Source organism: Cyclopterus lumpus, chromosome 6 (genome assembly GCF_009769545.1).
Source record: "Cyclopterus lumpus isolate fCycLum1 chromosome 6, fCycLum1.pri, whole genome shotgun sequence".
In the NCBI taxonomy this organism is placed as follows: Eukaryota; Metazoa; Chordata; class Actinopteri; order Perciformes; family Cyclopteridae; genus Cyclopterus; species Cyclopterus lumpus.
Window position 1 is genome coordinate 7,213,833 of NC_046971.1, and position 21,215 is coordinate 7,235,047.

Consider the following 21,215-nt stretch of genomic DNA (forward strand, 5'->3'; position numbering starts at 1 on the left):
TTTAATTTAGCTGATACTGATCTATTCAAATAAACCCAGTCCCTATCAACCTGCTAAATGTATGTACTCATAGCACTGATAGTCTGATAGTTTTAATTCAACACACAGGATATAGCATATAATATAGGAGTTCTGATATGGACATCCCAACCACACCGTGTGGATATCCATCGTAGGTCTGCTGAGCTGATTGGGAGGATTAACACAGTTTTACACACACGATAGAAGACACACAGCCCGGCAGGATTGGACCAGGAAGAGTGTCTTTAATAGTCCACAATTTAAGATCGAACGTACTGTAACTTGTTTGATTCTAGTGAAATCACACTCTCTAGTTTATTATTACAACGGGTCGTTTTGGAGTTTGTTAGCAGGGTAAATCTAAATCGCACACAGAAGTCAAACATTTAAATACAAATGTTCCTGACTCTCTGCGGACCTTTAGCATGCATGCGATAATGTCTTTGTTTTTAGCCAGCGGTCTGTGAAACAGCCATTTTACCGATTTTTGGTGCCACATTAATGTTCATGGTGTCGAAGTAAGACTAGTCTAGTGTTGCGCAACTTTCCGCTCTGGCTGTAGCTTTAAACGACAGAAAAGTGTTCTTGCTTTTCGAAGGCCGTTCGTCAGTTATGGCCGGTGATGCTGAGCGAAATGTAGAGCTGAACTGGTTGAGTTGGGATGCTGTGGTTAGTTCAATAATTCATTATTACTTGTGCTCCAAATCTTTACCTCAAAGCAAAATGATATAATTTTTCGTCTGCACAGAACTTCCCGGCGTCGAGTAAAAAACAAACCGATATATTCGCTCTCGGGCCTCCGGCTCTTTTATTCCCAGACACGACCGGGACCGTCCTTTTTCGCACCGCCTTCCAAAAATCAAAAAGACGGTTCGAAAACGGAGCAAAGAAAGATGAACTGACGAGCGGAAGGGAGACCAATCACCTCTGCCTGTGGGGTTTTGAGAGTAATTGAAGCTGAAACACAATCACGATGCGACGCGGTGTCAGGGTGTCACAGGAGGCAGCTAATTGGGGGCAACCCCTCGGTGACGTAGACGGAGATGGCATTAGAGGATTGGAACAAGTTTAATTGGGTGCGTTGAATAACTTGATGACTTTTGAGGTTTCGGTTCATTTACGTGATCTCCACGTTTCCGGTTCTCTGCCAAGAATAATGGGCCAATTCTTCAGCTCCGAAGGAAAGAGGAAGAGCCCTCCCGTAAAAAAAAATAAATAAAAAGGTGATGCAACAAGGATGTCCATAATTGGACGTGAATCAAAGCATCTCTTTTAGATTTGCACCTGTTTTTTTGTGTGTGTGTGTGTGTGTGTGTGTGTGTGTGTGTTTTTTTATTATAGACCGAGTGATGTCTCGCTCTTTGAAGAGAGACGCCAGCGTCGAGTTGTAACTGGATTTGTGACAAAAAAACGGGATCAAAACAAAAAAGACCTGCCGCAAAGCAGATTGCAAATTAGCTGGCTGAACAAAAGATGTAAAAAAAAAAAAAATTACAAAAGAAAATGTAATAGTATACGATTAAAACAAGTTTTTGTTTACTCTCATCTTGAAAAATGTCTCCATTTGTAATGTTGTTCATGCTAATTACAGTTTTCACACAAACGAGTAGGAGGAAGAGCGTGAACGCAGGGCATTTAATTGCACGGCAATGTATGAAAGTGGTGTTATTGTTTCGAACATTGCTACCAGTGCTATTTTATTACCACCGTGATTTTTCCCACCGGTGTGTTGCCTTTGCTCTATAAACCTGTCTGAGTGTATTCCACATCTTGTACAGAGTATGAGGGGAAATTACTTTCTATGACGTGCCGGTGTCTTCTTCCACAACTGTCAAACCTGGAAAGTAAAGCCAATTCACAGGAAAGGAAATATTCTCACACATTTCCCAACAGAACTGAGAGACAGACAGAGAGTGAGGATACGCCGGTTTCCATAGCAATTGTCGGCACTGTCACATGGTTACCTAGGAACTAGTCCTATGATGCTGTGCAATGTATTTGTTTGTGTTTGGCAAGTCTCCAGCTGTCGCTTACATGGAACAAAGCCATATCTTTCCATTTTTTCTCCTTTTTTTTTCCTGACGGATTTTTGAAAGGTCAGAGTTTGAGAGACGTCCAATGCGCCCATTAGGAAGAAACACTGCATCATATCTCACATTCTCTGTCTGAGAGCATCTTCACATGAAAGACACCGGGGTCACATGCAGGTCAAGAGGACCACACACGGGCATCATCGAATGAATCTCCATTTGGTGCGGACAGATCAATGCCAAGTGGACGTGTGTGTGTGTGTGTGTGTGTGTGTGTGTGTGTGTGCGAGTGCGAGTGCGAGTGAATGAGTGAGTGAGTGAGTGAGTGAGTGAGTGAGTGTGTGTGTGTGTGTGTGTGTGTGTGTGTGCGAGTGAGTGAGTGAGTGTGTGTGTGTGTGTGTGTGTGTGTGTGTGTGTAGCGTAGAGTAAAAGCAAGAACATTAGGGGGTCAAACTGAATGAAGATTAAATGCAAAGGCGCCCAGTAATTTATGCAAATATGAATCACTCTTCAAAGCCTTCGTTTTTACCTTGTCTGAAATCATGATCCACGCCCCCCACACCCCTCTACCCACACAGTTGGATTACCAGGATGGAGGAGAGCAGCTGGATGACAATAATCACATTTGAAAATGTCTCGTGATTAATTATTGATACTGAACTAAACCAAGAGTAATGACACACGCAGATACTTTTGGCAAAATACATGATTGCTCAGAAACATGTCTAAGTAATAAAATAAATGTTAGCTGTGCGACATTATTACGCAAACACACCAAACCAAATATTAAATGAAGTCTAATGACATTGGTTATAATAATAAATGGTGTTTGAGATAATGACTTTTAATGAATAGAGAAAGCAGTAACCCCCACGCAGGCGAATGTGACCAACACAATTTCAAAAGGTAATCCATTAACTAAATGAACAATCCTGGTGAGCACAACCGATCTTGGCACAGTTCTCTGAAGCTACACATCTAGTTCGGGAACGTGAGCTACACTCCTGAAGGTGGAAATGTCAACCGCATCACAGTAACAAGTATGGACGGTGTGAGAGAGTGAGACTATTAACTGTGCTTGCATGATAGCAAGAGTGAAACAGAGTGTTCACGGGGTGACGAGAGGTTTGAGCTTGTCTGCCTAATGACGAGACTGACTTGATTAAACCCCCTCACACCCCTGTGACTGCCTAATACCCACCTTTCTTCTAATCAGCCATCACTGCAATTACGGTTCTCTACAGGGTGGTTAAAACATCAATCACAGGAAACTATAGAGCACAAACAACTCTTTCATGATGCAGCACATCACCATCAGCAAGACCTCTGACACATAATTGTCTAACATCTTTCAAACACACCCGTGCATTTGTTTTTCTCGCGTTGCTAGAAAGCAAACGGACTCATGTTTAAAGCTTTAAAAACGTTTCGTCCTCACCTTCGCATATCCTGTTAAAGCGCGCCCTCTGCTGGTGTAGCGGCCGCATTGCACCGTCACCAGGCCGTATCTCCAGGTTTCCATGTACATAGAAGTGAATTTTGTACATAGAAGTGAATTTTTTTTTTTTAAAAAGAGTGAGGACAGACATGCTGGAGCTTTATCATTAATTTAAATAATCCAACAAAAAAATAATAATAATGTGATGACGTCGTGTTAAAGGGAATGCGGATACTACTCAAACTACACTAGGACGAGAACAAATGTCCCCTTTTGGAGAACAGATGAAAAACTAATGTAAAGTACTTTAATGATCACCAAGCAGGACGTTAAGATTACATGTAGAGAAATTCAAGATACACACAAAAAAATATTATAAAAACTAAACTCTGCCTTTAGACAATATATTGAATTATTATTTACAAAGTAATTAGGTCTCCTTAGAGACCGTCAAAAATTGCCGTCGCCGACTATATTGCAAGTCGTCTAGGCGGGGTATTGGGTAAAGTTTTCAACCAGCAATAATTGCGCCTCGGATAAACCTCATGGGCTACGATACTGCCACTGCGCAAGGCTGACGTCATCACCGTTTCAGAGTGCTAGTCTATCGGGTGCTCATGTTCCTCTTTCACGGTTTACAAGACAGGAAGCCAGTGGGGCGGGATGCTAATTTCCTTATCGGTGATTGGTTGAGAGAAGTCTTAGAAATCATTGTGCAGCTTTTGCAAATGTATTAAGAGTGTAAATGAAACAGAATATAAACAATAAGGAATATCAGTAAAGAAAAGTACACTCATAGAGTAAACCATTAACGTTCAGGGCGTTAAGATACAATGTAGAAAAAGGGAAGTGTGCTGCACAACAACGTACACATTTATTCAGAAAGACACGGCACTTCAAGATAAAGTCTATTGTAGTAGTAGAAATGTGTTTACAAAGTAATCAGGTCTCCTTAGAGACCGTCAAAAATTGCCGTCGCCGACTATATTGCAAGTCGTCTAGGCGGGGTATTGGGTAAAGTTTTCAACCAGCAATAATCACGCCTCGGATAAACCTCATGGGCTACGATACTGCCACTGCGCAAAGCTGACGTCATCACGGTTTCAGAGCGCTAGTCTATCGGGTGCTCATGTTCCTCTTTCACGGTTTACACGCTGCTGAACGACAAGACAGGAAACTAGTGGGACGGGATGCTAATTTCCTTATCGGTGATTGGTTGAGAGAAGACCGGGACATTATTGTGCAGCTTTTGCAAAAGTGGCAAAAGTACCGAGTGTAAATGAAACAGAATATAAACAATAAATAATATCAGTAAAGTAAAGTACACTAATACATATAATGATGTTTATAACGAGTAAAAGTGGGGATTTACAGAACTAGACGTGGATGCAACGATTAAGAGCTGTGTCTAAACCTGACAAGACACAGTATTAAGTTGCTATGCATACAATAACTAAAACAGTGAGATACATTTAGACGCAATTTAGTGCTCTGTTTAGTCTCTTTAGCCGTTCTGCTTTAGTTGAGCTGAAACTGTGCGTGATTTATTTTTACAAAGTAATCAGGTCTCCTTAAAGACCGTCAAAAATTGCCGTCGCCGACTATATTGCAAGTCGTCTAGGCGGGGTATTGGGTAAAGTTTTCAACCAGCAATAATCACGCCTCGGATAAACCTCATGGGCTACGATACTGCCACTGCGCAAAGCTGACGTCATCACCGTTTCAGAGCGCTAGTCTATCGGTTTCCCATGTTCCCCTTTCACGGTTTACACGCTGCTGAACAGGAAACCAGTGGGGATGCTAATTTTCTTATCGGTGATTGGTTGAGAGAAGTCTTGGAAATCATTGTGCATCTTTTGCAAATGTAAAGAGTGTAAATGTACAGAATATAAACAATAACGAATAGTAAAGTACACTCATATATACAATTATGTGTATAACGAGTATACGTGTGGATGTACAGAACTAAAGGTTTATACATTGATTACAAGTATGCAACTGTGTCTCAACCTAACGAGACACAATGGACGTATTAAGTTGCTGTTTTGGATTGTATGAATACGTAACTCCCGATAATGTGTTCACAAAGACAGCGAGATCCATATGCAGACAATTTACTGGTCTGTTTGCTATTTTATTTCGTCCCTCTTTACTTAAAATGAACATGTGAGTGATTAATATATACAAAGTGATCAGGTCTCCTTAAAGACCGTCAAAAATTGCCTTCGCCGACTATATTGCAAGTCGTCTAGGCGGGGTATTGGGTAAAGTTTTCAACCAGCAATAATCGCGCCTCGGATAAACCTCATGGGCTACGATACTGCCACTGCGCAAGGCTGACGAGGACACGGTCACGACGGAGTGGTGTCTCCGGTCAACACTCTTCTCTGTCACGGTGTAAAGGGGGCGTGGATTAGAATATACCAGTTACCTTCTTTTTTAACAATAAAGCCATAATAACGTAGTAATATAAACCATGTTATACACAGAGTAAAGTCGTGGAGACTCTGCAACAATGCATCTCCGTAACATGGGAACAACAGTACGTGTGGAAAAGAAAGGAGAGAGGAGAAAGTATAGATAATAGAAAACACAGACGTGTGCGTGATTCCCGTTATTAAAATGTAACATTTAACGCTCGAATCGCGCAGTAACTCGTGATCAGTGAGAATAAAGCCACGAACAAAGCGATGCGACGTTTAAAACGCACTCACCACGTTCAATAAATACACATCAATTGCGTGAAGTTTGTAAGCGGAAGTGACGTAACTCTGGTGCGTCGTTGTTTCAGGCTCCCCTCTCAACCCAGCCACGACTGGAAAGACGAATGTTTACTTCCGCTCACGTCGTTGTGCCGGCTTAATGATGACTCCGAAAATGAGATAATCATGGTTTTATCAAACATAAAGTTTAGTTTCACGCGCTACCAGTCCCAGCTGTGGAGACATTGGTACAGATGTCTATTTATAAGGCATTTGTAGGTCTATGTATTTTACTTGTGATTTTGTATGTATTTTATTCTATTTAACATAGATAGTACTATCTGGACCTTGAGTCAGAAATAAAAGTTTGATTGATTACTTCAAGCCCACACACATGTTTTCATAGCAAGAAAAAAATAAAAATAACAACAAACACATCACAATTATTTGTATCACGATTATGTGCATGACGTTAATATAACTCTAGAGCTATTTACCTTGTATGAATTCATTTAAACAGTATAACAGGTCTCCTTAAAGACCGTCAAAAATTGCCGTCGCCGACTATATTGCAAGTCGTCTAGGCGGGGTATTGGGTAAAGTTTTCAACCAGCAATAATCGCGCCTCGGATAAACCTCATGGGCTACGATACTGCCACTGCGCAAGGCTGACGTCATCACCGCTGCAGAGCGGACCTCTCTAATGCGCCCAGGTCCCTCTGTCAGGGTTTACACGCTGCTGAACGACAAGACAGGAAGCCACTGGGGCGGGATGCTAATTTCCTTATCGGTGATTGGTTGAGAGAAGACCGGGGCATAATATTGTGGGGCTTTTGCAAAAATTGTAAAAATGTACCGAGTTTAAATGAAACAGAATATAATCAATAAAGAATATCAGTACAGTAAAGTACACTCATACATCCAATTATGTTTATAACGAGTATAAGTGAAGATTTTACAGAACTAGACGTGGATGCAACGATTACGAGCTGTGTGTAAACCTGACGAGACACAATGGAAGTAATAAATTGCTATTTTGGATTGTATCCACACATAACTCCGATAGTGTGTTCACAACGACAGGGAAATATACATATATAGACACAATGTACTGCTCTGGTAACTCTTTCATCACGGTCTGCTTGACTTGAATGAGTTTATTATTTACAAAGTAATCAGGTCTCCTTAGAGACCGTCAAAAATTGCCGTCGCCGACTATATTGCAAGTCGTCTAGGCGGGGTATTGGGTAAAGTTTTCAACTAGCAATAATCGCGCCTCGGATAAACCTCATCGGCTACGATACTGCCACTGCGCAAAGCTGACGTTGTAACGACACGGAAAGGGAGGTGATTCCGCGACACACGTTGTTTAGTCAGGGTAACATACATTTAATTCGAGACAACCGATACGTTATTTGAGCACATTAAAATATGTGTACACGACCAACGCAACATGCTGCCTATTTCGTAGTTTAGTTGTTTTAATGTTAAATACATTTCGAACTGTAGCCGTGACGCAGTGCATCATGGGATGGGAACTCCCATACACTCATTGCCATGTCAGCTTCAAACACCGTACTGTTTTCGTCCATTTTTAAAGCAAACGCACTTTAATGAAGGACATACATCATGCATGTGAGTCGTGAACACACTAAAGTATGTATTGTAAGTAATAGAGTTAATAACGACTGTAAGCGGAAATCCTACGGTGGCCTATTTGACCTAATTTCTAATCGCGAATTCCTGTTTGGGAGAATATGACACACATGCACGCGGGTTAAAACAAAGTGTGTCGTTGTTTAAACGGAAGGCAAGGATTGTCCTGTAAGTATATATCAAACATTGTGTAAATTAAATAATTTTATTTAAGTATCTGCATTTCAAACGACTCCCTGCTCATTACGGCTCCAAAGTCCTCGACAAGGCCATACTAGTGAAACACCACCAGATGTCAGCAAATACAAAGATACGCCTTCTCTACCTTCCCCTTGAGGGCCTGTCGATTTTTTTTAAAAAGTACCTTATATATACATACTTCAAAACAGAATATAGACGTCACGTGCCATTAAATCGGAGTGTTACCAAAGCTAACGTTGCCACATGAACAATTATGAATATACATGTGTCTATAGAACAATAAGCATTCACGCCAATAATACTACATCCACGACATTTACCATGTTCAGCAGAAAGCCTACATAACATAAACATGTTGGATAACCAACGCAATTCATTATGGCCTAGATGACAATAATACTAGTGAAAATAATGCATCAAAAGTATGCTTTATTCTTTTACGAGACTGAATTTTTCTCACCTGCTCGCTGCTGTGGCTTCCTTGAAAAGTGTGCTGATTAATTTATAGGAGGAATGTTTCCCAAAATACAGAGTAATTCATCTATGTAATATAAGTAACATCCACCTTGACAGAGATGTTTCTCGGTTGGTGCTGGGCCAAGTGGAACAGGAATGAACAAATGTCCGGACCGGAAATTAATTAAACGAGTCGACTCCTCGTTTACGCACGTGTGCTATTAAGTGAAGACTATGTAATGGATTACCTCTCATAACATTGCTTAAACAAATTCCATGTTTGGAGAAGCTCATTAATTTGAAGCACTGAGCCACAGATGACTTTAGACTATTAACTACGGGAGCATATGACTTTGAATATTTAATAGCCCAGAGACAGCTTTAAAGAGGTGAACTGCACAGTCGTTAGCAGTTAAGACTCCTGACTGTTATTTACTTGTTAAAAGTTGTTCTTTTCCCCCCTCCATTATTCTCATTTTCTTAGGGTTACAGAGCCATATGTTTCAGAAATTAAATAAAACCCACCTATAATCCATTCCAGATTTAATGAAGAAGTTTTAATGGAAGTCCTAATATTATTGTTTTGAGAGGGATACAATAAATCAGTAATAGCTCGACCTTTCATTTATTTCATAGTTATAAAGGCAGATTTATCAGCACTAAAATCCTCTCGGATCCAACCACCAGCAGAAAGGATACTTAAATGGGCATGTCTGACGCTGTACGCGCATTTCCATCGGGCCATAAGCCCTTAGTTATGGCATGCTCTTTGCATATTGTGTGTTTGTGGTATGACACAAGGCTGTGTGGATATTAGAAGCCCTGTCACTTGTCGTGAAGCTTCTGCGGGATAATGCAGGTGCTTTTGGGTGCTCAGCAGATAAGCATTGACGTGCCAGGTGTTAAAGCTGCCTGGGCCGACAAATTAGACAGGGATTTGCTCCTGCCAGAATGTCGGGCCAATGAGGTTCATAGAGGTAGGCTCGGTTCACTGTCAGGGACAGGTAAGTACGCAGATAAGGGGATTACACCATGTTTGCAGCGGGTAATCTCAAATGAATCCTGCCAGCCTCTGTTTCATCCTCACCTGGAAAGACCACATTTCTTCTTTCTCAAGGCTGTGAAACACATGAACACAGTTAAAATCACAAGATGATCCCTTTAACCTGGCTTAAAAAAAAAGCTTTTGAGGGCACATTAAGTTCTGGTCATTTAACAACTGTGACAGTAATAATCTCCTCTAATTCTTTCTCGCACCATGATTACTTTTTTGTTTGTATTAGTATTTCCTCCTTTAACATCAGCTCTGCCCAGTCAAGCGATGTGTGGGGTTTTTTTGTGATCACCTGGGCCGTGCCGTAAATTAGATCTGGTTTGGTGGTCCATCACTGCGAGGCTTAGACTTGACCTGTTGAACAAATAGGACTCTGTGAGAGCGGTGGAAGTCCCCTTAGGCCGTGGCTCTGCGCGCTGGTTGGCTGAGAGATGGAAAATAGAGTGTAACAGATGGCATAGCTGTTTCTGCCATTCAGCACAGGCTGCTGGGCAGCCCACATAATATCATGCCATCTGAAAAGGGACTCAGTGGGCTGCCCATAGTCTTCAACATGCTGAGAGCTATTTTCACCTTGAACCATCAATCATAGGCCTCAAATAAGAGAGAGAGAGAGAGAGGAAAGAAATGTCATACACGTGTCACAATACCTATTTTACACAATGTGGAGCAGCTCATAGTAGGCTAAGTAACACTGTTTTAGTTTTGTGGGAAATGTGAGCTTGTCAGCTAAGTCTGTGGACTGTGTTTGTGCCAATAGGCTGATCCAGCTTAGACCACACAGTGCAGCTTTCTCCCTATAATCACACATTTACAGACCTCGTCAAGGACGCACAACCACTCCAACTTACCGATACTACTCAGTAGGGAATGGATGCACACTTTGTGTGAACATGCCGTGCAAGGAGGGAGGTGTGTATTTGTTTACCTACACGCTGGAGCCATTGTGTAATCTGGACGACATCTTATTAGCCTGGTTAGGGGCATTTATTGATGCTGAGAGCCACTCTGTAGCTTCTCAGAGCCGGGGCCACCTGGACATTACAGGATGAGCGGGGCAAACTGTGATTCGATTGAGCTGGGAGAGGAAAACCATGACAATTTTCTTGGGTAAAGTGACAGCTCAGTCAGTGCGAGGGGGACATCTGATAAGAGAAGACAAATGTCGCTCACGGTGCCTTTTAGTTTCTCCCTAAACCTCAAGGTCAAAGACAGCGTGACGTGAGTACTTGAGCGCTTTCCCCAGTGCCACACAGCAATCCGTATATATTTACAATACATACATATCAATTGTAGGTATGTGTAATCCACCAGCATCTTTAAACATCAATCGTCTAACTCAAATAGTTTGTCTTTCTTTCTCCCTGACACACACACATGACTGCAGACTGTTCACACCAACCCACACACTGCTGCCGTCCTACTATTCCCAGCTTGTGGTCATTCCCAGACTGAGTCAGAACGGCACCATAAGCCTGTCTGTCCGCTTTATGCCAAACCTGATGTCTCCTTGTCGCACATGCCTTGGCGGAGAATCAGAGCCCTGCATACAGTAGCCATCGCTCGGCCGCTCGCACATCCCTCCCTCCCTCCCTCTGTAATTACGCAGCAAGTCATATTGACAGCTGGAGGTGCACTTAGCTTGGTCAGGAAGCCATTCAAATCAAAGTGCTCCTTATGCTATAAATAACTACCCTCTGTCTCCCCGTTGAGTCTTTCTTCACACCTGTATCATTCACCACCATGACAGTTTCCTGTGTCAGTGAGCTGCTCCATTTCTTACCTCAGAATATTGAGGTTTGCCACTTCAGTATATCTGGCAACCTTCACCTGGTGATAGAATAAACAAGGCTGATATATACAGACAACACAGCTGCATAACAAGAGCACTACCAAGGGGATAACTGTTAGAATGTCAACTGGTATTCAGATGCATAGAGCTATCTATTATCACTATACCAGTATTGACTATATGAGAAGTGAATTCTGTAAAGCCCTTTACATATGAAAGCCTAGACCAACTGGTGTATGTTATTTATTAACAACTTAATATGTGATAAGTCTTATGTTGTTTATTGAGGAATGAATGCATTCGCTGGCTGTATCCGTGTAAAAATAAATCCACAAATAGCTCCAAAACTATTTTGCAAGATTGGGAATGATTCAGATTTGCCTCAGTGTCCTAATGGACTTGCTATTGAGGCATGCGCTTGATAACTACTTACTAATATTACACACAATGCCTTATTATATGCAATGTAAAGAGCTACACATGGTGGATGCAGCATTACAATATAATACAATGCATATATTATTATTAGAGAGATGCTGACTTGCCCATTTGATAGTTTTAGTGTTGTTGTATTGGATTGTCTGTAGGATATTTGTCAAGATGGATACAAAATGTGAAACTAACAATTCACCCTGTTGCCAATGCTGTACTTTAAGTGCCACCTATTCAGCTTTTAGAATCAGTATATAGATACTGAATGAATTTATATATTTATAACACGCTATAATGTTGTAGGCAGATATGTACTTTATATTGTACATGTACTTATGGGAGTAGTAATAGTTGTATATGTTTTTATATATATATATATATATATATATATATATATATATATATATATATATATGAACACACATACATATTTTTATATATAAATGCAGAATAGGTGTATAGGTGAATAGGTTCCTGTTTGTTACTGTGGTTGTTAGTTGATGAAACAATACCAGCTGCCACCTACAGAGGGCAGTCTACCCACGTGGCAAACAGAATCTGAACTATGAACCTTGAGTCTGACGTGACCACTAACTCCATCCTTATGGACGAATGAAACGCTGTATCATAAATTAGATTGTATATAACGTGTTGATAGTCAAAACATGTCACTGTCCGGAGCTGCTGAGGGACACGGTGTGACAAATGGTGCCGTTTGACACCGGCGTGAAAACGGATCATCACTATTCAAGCAACATAAAGGCAAACTGCAGGAAGGCATAAGCACATTGATCAAAATGTCATCACAGTCTAGAAGGACAAAGTTAACTTCTTTTCCACCTTAGTGAATTCAGAAGGGCTTTGCCTTGGCTCCCGACATCCCCCACCGGCTCGCATGTTCCAAGACTCAGCACTCCTCTTCTAGACAAACAGGTTTGGACATATTGAACTCAGACCCAAAACAACTCGGCTCTACCCCGCCACTTTCCACTCACCCAGCTCTGTTTGTGATCGGGAGGTGTTTGTCTCTCTCACTCTATCTCTGGGTGTCTGTTTGCCCGAGACTTGTCTGGCTTGGCCTAGTTTCTCCTTGATCTCATCAGTCAATGTGAGGACCTGTGAAGGCCATCTCCCCCCCATCTCGCTGTGTGTGAAATCCCTGCCAGCTCCGTGCCTGTGTCAGCAGTTTGGAGGATGACTCACGCCCACGCGCAGTCTCCGGTCTTCGCTCCGGGGCAGCACATCTCCCCCTAACAGACAGCCTCATTTGCATCCCCATAAATCACTCACAAAACTGACACCGAGCCACACAACAAGGCATGACACAGAGCAACACAACTCAGTGCGCCAATTTGCAGTGTTATGTGATACCAGGCTCTAAGGCGAAAATAAGCTATTCGTGTAACCTCCCGGGTGATGATAGAGCCAATCACGCTTGAGTAGTACTTCTTATGGCCCATATCAGGGAAATCAGAGCCACTTCTAGCTCGCCTCTCTGCAAGAATGAGTTTAAAAAATCAATACAAAATCTGTGAATTTGTTACTAAAAAAGACCACAACATATGGCTGATTCAAAGCGTGTTAAACATTAACGCAGCAACGTGAGATGGTTGCACTCTCTAAAAACTTGGGCTGACTAAAGAGCTTCAAAATGATACTTCTTGTGATTAACGATTCAGCAGCCAAGGTACAGCGAGCACACAAATAATCTGTGTGATAATGACTCCTAATACGGCTCTTGTAAGGACGTAGTCAAATGGGGCTCGTTCTAAATGAGGAGTCGTTCATCTCGAAAATATTTGAAAAAAAACACGCAATGTGCCCAAATTCCCTATCCACAGTCATCTGTGTGCATTTGAATGCAATATCAATAGTTTATTTGTGTTTGATATAGCTGTTCATTTGACTGTGAACGTGCAGTAATCATCAATGCATTCAGCCTCTTGAAATATGACAGACTTGTTGCACGTAGAATTTACAGTGACAGCTGATTTGCAATTATTCTCCCTAGTTGGGCTTTTAGAGGAATTACGCAGTTTAAAATGAAGCCTGATTTTCAGAGTAGAGGAAAACAACAGAACAATACGATTCTCGTTATATATATATATATATATATATATATATATATATATATATATATATATATATATATATATATATATATATATATACTGAACATCATCACAACAGCACAAATACTGGAACATAAAGTGTAGAGCGTCGATGATCATGGTGATACAACGAATGAGACACAAAAGGGTCACTTTTTGGTCAAGAATTGTGATATCTGTGAGATAAGTTTGGGTTTTATTTGGTTAAAATAGAGCTTCCTGCTGTTGAGGCTTCTGCTTCTTGGTAATGCTCAAAGGAGACAAACAAATGATATTTGAAAAACTCAACAGCAACGCATCTTTCCGTGGACCACTGACAGAAGTCCTTGTTAACAGTTTTCATCAGTTTCCCTCCAAGAAGCAGTTTGGTCCAGCTGTCCGTGGTGACGCTTGCTGATTGTTCTGAGTAAACACAAGATTGTTTCTGAATAGACACATGCCTATCTCATTTTGTCAATTTTGTGAGTATCTTCAATGAAACAGCTGGAGCTACCATCGCACACCAATTTTCACGTCTTCAGTGTTGTTTGTGTGAAAGTGGTGTAAGGACCTGAGGATGAGTATTTCTAAAAACAAATAGCACACACAGACACATTTCTGATATAAATCACAAGTTGTTCAAAAATGAAAATGACATCACGGTAATATAGTGTCTGTAATATTACTCGGTTATTGGGAGAATTTAGACCCATAACTCCTTCTGAACTCCTGCGCTTTTACGGGTCTAACATTTTGACATGCAAATTAGGAGAACAACTAGTAAACAAGAGCATCAAAGATGGCTGAATTCCATTTAGCTGCGTGCACACTGGCCTAGCATACCCAACCATCAAGTAAGTGCTCTTTCTATTCTTTCTAGTCAAATTGTCAGATATGGGGAAATTACACATTGTTATATTGATGGCAAAGCTCTGAGTAGCACATATTTCTAAAGGATCTGCGTTTAACACTGAAACTTTCTGTTATTAATCGTTTCTAAAAAAATGTTCATGGTTCAGGTGAACTGACCCTTTAATTGTACCAACGTTTCACTCATCAGGATCATGGATCAACAAGTTGAATTATTTCATGGGACTGTATCCTCATATTTCATTGGGGGTTTATTTGTGTTTACGATATGACTCGACATGATTATGTAACTATATGAATACTCTAACAGAGGCCGGGACGTCTGGGAAAACCACACCGTTGCCTTTGAACATTTCCTTGTGAATGTTTGCATATTTTTGTTTGGAATGGCCCAGAGGACCCCCCCCCCCACCACCCCCACAAACCCCGTAAACCCCGTGTTGGTTGCCGGACCACACTTTGGGAACCGCAGCGCGGGGCTGCTATACCACTCCGCGGAAATATTTCGGTGCGTCGGCGAACAGACGACACAACTTGTTTCCCTTTCTTTCAACAACTACTCGCCGCTTGCTGTCTCCAAAAACACACACACGCGCATGCGCGCGCGCGCACACACACACACGGTGCCTTTGCCCGGCGGTGAGTGTGGAGTGGGAGGAGAATCATTCCTTTCCGTACCCGGGCCGCGTCGGTTCTCATCCAGCGCGCGCGCGCGTCTCCCTCTCCTTCCGCTCCTCTTCTCCGTGCAACCTCCCGGTTTGACAGTCGAGGCGAACGCGTGAGCGGATCCCACAGGTGTGTTGTTGCTAAATGAGCCGCGGCTCTTGGAGACTCGCACGCGCACGCACGCGCGCGCGCGCACCCACACACCCACCCACAGAGACAGACCCACACCTGGAAATTACCATGTGACTCGGCACCTGGGCGTGGAGAAAAGTCCCCGATATTCTACCCGGAGAGTCTTTTGTTGAGGAGTTGCCCGGATCTCCTTTCAACGGGAATTGACAAATCGCGTCCATTCAAGTAACGTTAGTACGTGTTTTCTACGGAATAGTGCCTTTTTTTCCTCAACACCCCCACCACCCCCCTCCTCACAGGACATGTGAGGAGAGTAACATGTAAACTTGATTCCGGACTTCTGTTTTTTTTTTTTCCCCTACTATTTCACCAGAGGGGCTCTTCAATATCTGGACTTTTCTTGTCTCTCTTCGCTGGTTTTCCTCCAAGGTGAGTTCCGGGGAAGCTGGTGGATCCCAGTAACGTGGGGTTGTGGCTATTTTGCATCTGCTTTTAACCATAGAAGCAATACTATACTATCAATTTAAAAAAAAAAAATTTTTTTTACGCCCAGTCGATATGTCGTATAGGAGCATACACCGCATGCTTTTTATACCGTACTGTTTTATTTATCGTTTTTTGACGGAAAATATGGCATCATAACAATCGTTACACGCTTTGGGTAGACTTGTTTAAAAAAAACAAACTAAAAAAAACAACTCAACTATTTACAGAAGTGTTGTTGTGCACGAGAGGAGGAAACGTGTCAGTGGAAAAACGCTACTTGTTTTCATGTCTGGGTGAAAAGTTGTCCTCCTGTGAAAACTCAACAGCTGTGTGTTTGAACAAGAAGAGAACAAGAAAGCGCCCCCCACCCCCTGGCCGGTCACCTCACAAGGACCCGTCTGCCCCCACCCCCCCCCCCCCCCCCCCCCCCGCACAGAAGGCAATTCCAGTGAGAAATGGCCGCGTGAGCGGTGTTCCTCACCTCCAGACAGTGGGCCGTACATCAACAGCTGAGAGGATGCGAGCATCGCCTCTTGTTCGCTGTTCTTGTTCCCTCTCTATCTGTGCGGAGAACAAGGACACAGACTCGCCATTCATGTCCCCTGTTTGAGGCTCCCGTGCAGCCCCGTGTCTCTCTGTCCTTGCTCCCCCCCTGACCTCTGGACTTGCCTTGTTGTTGTCTTGCTAAATTGTCATTTAAAAAATATATTCCCATCTCTCTCCCCCCACACCCCCCCACCCCCCTGCAGATTTACTGTACATCGGATGCTCCGTCTCCTGGGGATTATTCCTATTAGATAAGCTTATACAAGCAGTCTCATAGTGGGAATGGATTAGTGGAGGCAGGCAAGGCTGGTGGTGGTGGTGGTGGCTGGAAGGGGGAGCTGGAGCCAAGGGGTCAACCTCCAGTCTCCCGAGTGAGCAGGGATGGTTGTCCAATAGATGGACACACACAAGCAATTGAAAAATCTATCTGCTTCCTTGTCGTTTCCCTCTGTCCAGCATCTCCCTGTCTTCTTCTTCTTCTTCTTTCTCTCTCTCTCTCTCTGCCCCACAATGCTTCATTCAGGGGTTATCTATTCCACTCTGAATAAATAGAGACACCTTATCTGTGCAGAAGAGAGTGGTGATAAATGTTCTCTCCTGCTCCCCGCAAGGGTGAAGAAGACAAGCGCTCCACGCTTTTGGCCATTTCTTATTCAGGTTATGTTTGTGTTTGAGGATTCTGATGTGAGGTCCTGGGACAGGGATGTCGTATGTGTACAGATTGTAAAGCCCTCATGAGGTAAATTTGTGATATTGGGCTATATATAATAAACTGAATTGAGTTGCCAAACAATCCAAAAAGCAGAACGCAACCCTTTTTAATACCAGGGAAACCGAGAATGTAACGACAACAAATCAGGCATTTCCTTGAATCGCCCCCACCTTTTTTTTTTTTTTTTGGTAATCGGCTGCCGGCTCTGGAAATGAAACTTTGTGGTGAGATCCGCTCCACAGTATTTTTGGGATCCAGTAAAATAGCCTCTAACCAACTGAGGAACGGAGGTAGCAAGATCTCGCCTGTTAAGCTGCTACATGTTTTTGGGTGAGCCAAAGTTCGTTGTGTTCTTTTTTTTTCGGCGTTGGACACTTTAAACTATGTCGTCTCCTGGAAGCGTGTGCCACATTTCAGAGAGCGCTGTAATATTTTCGAGGTCAAATGAATTTGAACTCGTTCCCAGTCTCTTTTGTTTGCTTGGCATTGGATTACTGACTTCTGTCAATTTCATTTTGAAAATAAAACCATAATCCTCGCAAGCAACAAGCAATCCCGTGCTTCCTGTCTGCAGCTTTCAAACAGCGAAACGGCATTAAAAGAACCGATACATGAGCAGGAACAATAACAGTGGGTAATGCCGTTGGTTCGTCGACAAGCGGTTCATTCGAATTTACTAGTTAATCTTCTTTTGTCCCAGCCCTATATAAGAACACGGTGTATTCTAAATCATTATGATATAGGAGTGTTTGTTTGACCTGCTTTTGCTTTTGAAAAGCGCGATGTTGCCCAATGCTTGACCAACGTTCTCCCTCTGTGGAATGGACTTTGTCAACTTGTTGCTCATAAAATAGGTGTGACGCTCATGAGAAAGACCCATATGCATTACCTTGTTCCTCTTGCTTATCTAAAGTACACAAAGTGGGGACTGTGGGGCAGATGCGCGAAGGACGTGTCATGCTTGGTATTAAATGGCTGAATAATCTGGGGAATAAGAGATTTTCCTTCCGATTGGAGATGGGCTTGTCTTTTCATGTCTTGAGGATTATCCTGATGAAGGGACGGCATGGTGAGGGGGATTTTCGGTCTTATTTCCGCCAGGGTTTTGCAGCTGCCACCCTTGCCCTTGGACTTCACAACCTTGTCCTAAAGTGTCCCCATAACAGCGTTCCTTTCTTTGCCCCCCCCTCCCCCCCTCCCCCGCGCTCTCCTCTGATATGGCTTTGTTTGTGCTTCACACGCCAAGCCCTCGCCACTCAACACTTCTCCCCTTTCTGTGTGTGCTCGAGATCCAAGAAGACAAAGCTGACGTATGACAGAGCCACGAGGTGTGATCATGCTAATTTGCATGCTTACTCCCCCAACAGCAGGCTGGGAGGACGGATTCTGTTGAAGAAGATAGCAACCAATCCACTTTAGATTAGCAGCAATCCAGAGGTTAACCTGGTCCATCCGCAGGTTTCCAACCGAGGCCCTTCGGCGCCCGATTTAATGGTCAAGTTTGAGCTTAGCAGGGTGCACTTTTTACCCCAAAACACGTTCTGGACACGTTCGCAAACCCACACTGTCTTTCATCTTATGTCCATGACCGACCACACCGTGCACTCAACCCGTCTTGGCTTACTTTCTTCTCCGCCAAGTCATGCCTCCTTTGCTGCTACCCTCACTTCTACCTTTAACCACTGTGACTCTTCCCTACACTGTGCCGGGAGCATGAGTAAGAGGAACATGATGACTATTGTAAACATGCTCACACACTCCTGAAAGAGATAAATGATTCACGTGGGGCGGGAGCTGCCTTAATTGCTCGTTTGAGAGGTTGCGGGCAGGATGTTCTGCACGAGAAATATATATAAAGAGAGAGAGAGAGAGAGATTTTTGACGTAATGTCAACCCAGAGGTAAACATGGTCTCCATTGCTGTTCAAATGGCGTGCTGTCTGGTGTTGGCTGTCAGCAGACGTGAGGTCGCATAGCCGAGGATTGAACTCTAGTGATGGATACACAACACAGATATCTGCCTCAGTCTCCTCACTCACTTCCCCATGGCGGCTGAACTGACAGGCTGACACAGACACATAGTAGCGCCGAGGCTTTTGATGCTACCTGCCCACTGGAGGCATGTCAACCAGCGCAGGCCACTGGCAGAAGTTAACTTCGATTGAGCCAGACGCCACAGAAGCGGGTATCTGAAAACGAATCAGCAGCGATGAGAGTGAGGGGTCACCTTGATTCCTATCCTGGGAAATCTCAGTCGGACACTTTCTTCTCAAGGCAACTATTGGCAGCAGAAAAGAGAGCGTGCAGCTAATTTATTTTTTTTGCTGTGGTAATTGAAGGCTGGCACGTATCGCTTTCCAAACGCTATCCATTTAAACACTTCACAGGGAAGTTGGTCGTGCCTGCTTCAATCAGCGTAATGTGGCGGGCTGGTGTTTACTCTGGCTGCTCTGTGGTGTAAAGACCATTCAAAGATCTCTCCGACTTCGAAGACGAGTGTACGCGTTATGTCAGCGCTAATCGAGGGTTCCTGTGCAGGATTTGGTCGTGATGTAACTTTCTCATAGATACTTTGGTTAAATGGACTCAGGCTGAGAGGATGAGGCTGAGGATTAATGGAAACTGTGTGGAGCCACTTATTCCACCTGTAATGCATTTTCACTGCACTTTTTTGTTTATAACTGAGAGTTGCTCCATGTTGAGTGCCATTTAATCTTAGCTAAGGCGCCAGAGGGTGCAATTCATTCTTACCCAAGTCATTTCACAGTTAATCCTCAAACTGACCAATTTACTCCTGCATGCCAAGATCATTTTTAATGATCACCTCTGCGTTACAGCTAATATGACATCCAGCTGGTTTATGGTAATATGGTAGTTGCAGTCAAGTATTGGCACTCTCCTTCTTTTTTTTAGACTTTTTTTCTTTCTTTTTTTTTTTTTGTACACACGCTGTGCGATTAATTATGTAGTGCCGAATGTGAGCCTCAGCCAGCACTGGCGGGTGACAGATGCATGAAGGGTCAGTGCACTGGCGGCAGCTGGAGATGAAGGTCACGCCAACCTGAGAGAGCAAAGAGAGAAGGTGTGGCAATGTGACCAACTGAGGAAGACTCGGAGGGGTGGTCTCGTCTGGTCTACCGAGAGTCTAACTTGATACAAGGGATGGATGATCCTCATTGATTCAGGGGTTTGACTGAACAACCTTATTTTAAATACACGGTGCTGTAAAAAATACATGAACATGCATCTGATTGGAACAATATGAACATGTTTACCATAATGCAAGCAACAGCTATTTATTCATGCGCTTTTACATATTTAAAAACGGGGAAATTATAGTTGACCTGCCGGCCATTTGTGTGTGAGAGTCCCTCATTTACAATTTTAAGTGGTATGAAATCTTGAATCTTGAGCGTTATGTTGCACCTCCATATATGTCAATATCTGTTGATTTGAAAGGTGTTTGTATTCGTATTTACATTTTTTATTTAACCGTTGAAATTGTCACACAAGTATAACTTCATAATTGAATTTTCTAACCTTTAGAAACAATGACATTAATTCTGCAGGCAGAGTTATGCAATAGAAATGGCAACTTTAGATCTTGAGGAAACATATGCTGTCCTTATTATCGCTGGCATCTGCTGAAACCTGCTGGCAGCTGGAAATGGACATGGGGGTGGCAGCACTGCTGGATATTGGGTGACTATCTCTTGCTTGTGTGTTCCAATCCAAATTAGAAGTCAGGCCAGGTTTTTTGGGGAAAAGATGAGATGTTCATCATACATACTTGTGCTTCCCGATGTGAAAGCTTGCAGGCTTCTTTTAGCACTCAGTCGCTGTCGGTCATTAAAATGAAAACCAATGCTGAATGAATGAAATTAAAGCGTAAAGTGCTACATGCTACTGTCTCTGAGATGTTTCTCATTCAG

General features: G+C 42.9%; 1 protein-coding gene and 6 non-coding genes across 9 annotated transcripts in view; 1 reads left to right on the top strand and 6 right to left on the bottom strand.

Moving 5' to 3' along the window:
• Positions 1 to 3,924: 3,924 nt before the first annotated feature.
• On the bottom strand, positions 3,925 to 4,065 carry LOC117732909. The gene has a single exon (XR_004609645.1). It is a non-coding gene; the product is annotated as a U4 spliceosomal RNA (small nuclear RNA).
• Positions 4,066 to 4,436: 371 nt separating this feature from the next.
• On the bottom strand, positions 4,437 to 4,577 carry LOC117732939. Its single transcript, XR_004609673.1, has one exon. It is a non-coding gene; the product is annotated as a U4 spliceosomal RNA (small nuclear RNA).
• Positions 4,578 to 5,055: 478 nt separating this feature from the next.
• On the bottom strand, positions 5,056 to 5,196 carry LOC117732940. Its single transcript, XR_004609674.1, has one exon. It is a non-coding gene; the product is annotated as a U4 spliceosomal RNA (small nuclear RNA).
• A 490-nt stretch (positions 5,197 to 5,686) lies between these two features.
• Positions 5,687 to 5,827, bottom strand: LOC117732920. Its single transcript, XR_004609654.1, has one exon. It is a non-coding gene; the product is annotated as a U4 spliceosomal RNA (small nuclear RNA).
• Positions 5,828 to 6,720: 893 nt separating this feature from the next.
• On the bottom strand, positions 6,721 to 6,861 carry LOC117732931. Its single transcript, XR_004609665.1, has one exon. It is a non-coding gene; the product is annotated as a U4 spliceosomal RNA (small nuclear RNA).
• Positions 6,862 to 7,371: 510 nt separating this feature from the next.
• On the bottom strand, positions 7,372 to 7,512 carry LOC117732908. Its single transcript, XR_004609644.1, has one exon. It is a non-coding gene; the product is annotated as a U4 spliceosomal RNA (small nuclear RNA).
• Positions 7,513 to 15,430: 7,918 nt separating this feature from the next.
• The window catches only part of plxnb2b (plexin b2b), a 106,873-nt gene continuing 101,088 nt past the window's right edge, over positions 15,431 to 21,215 (top strand). For 2 of the 3 annotated variants that reach the window (XM_034535592.1, XM_034535594.1), the window contains exon 1: positions 15,431 to 15,969. The gene's annotated coding sequence lies outside the window, so the exon portion shown is untranslated. Of the gene's footprint in view, positions 15,970 to 17,531; positions 17,615 to 21,215 lie in introns of those variants that run through there. The other variant, XM_034535593.1, reaches the window with a different exon arrangement.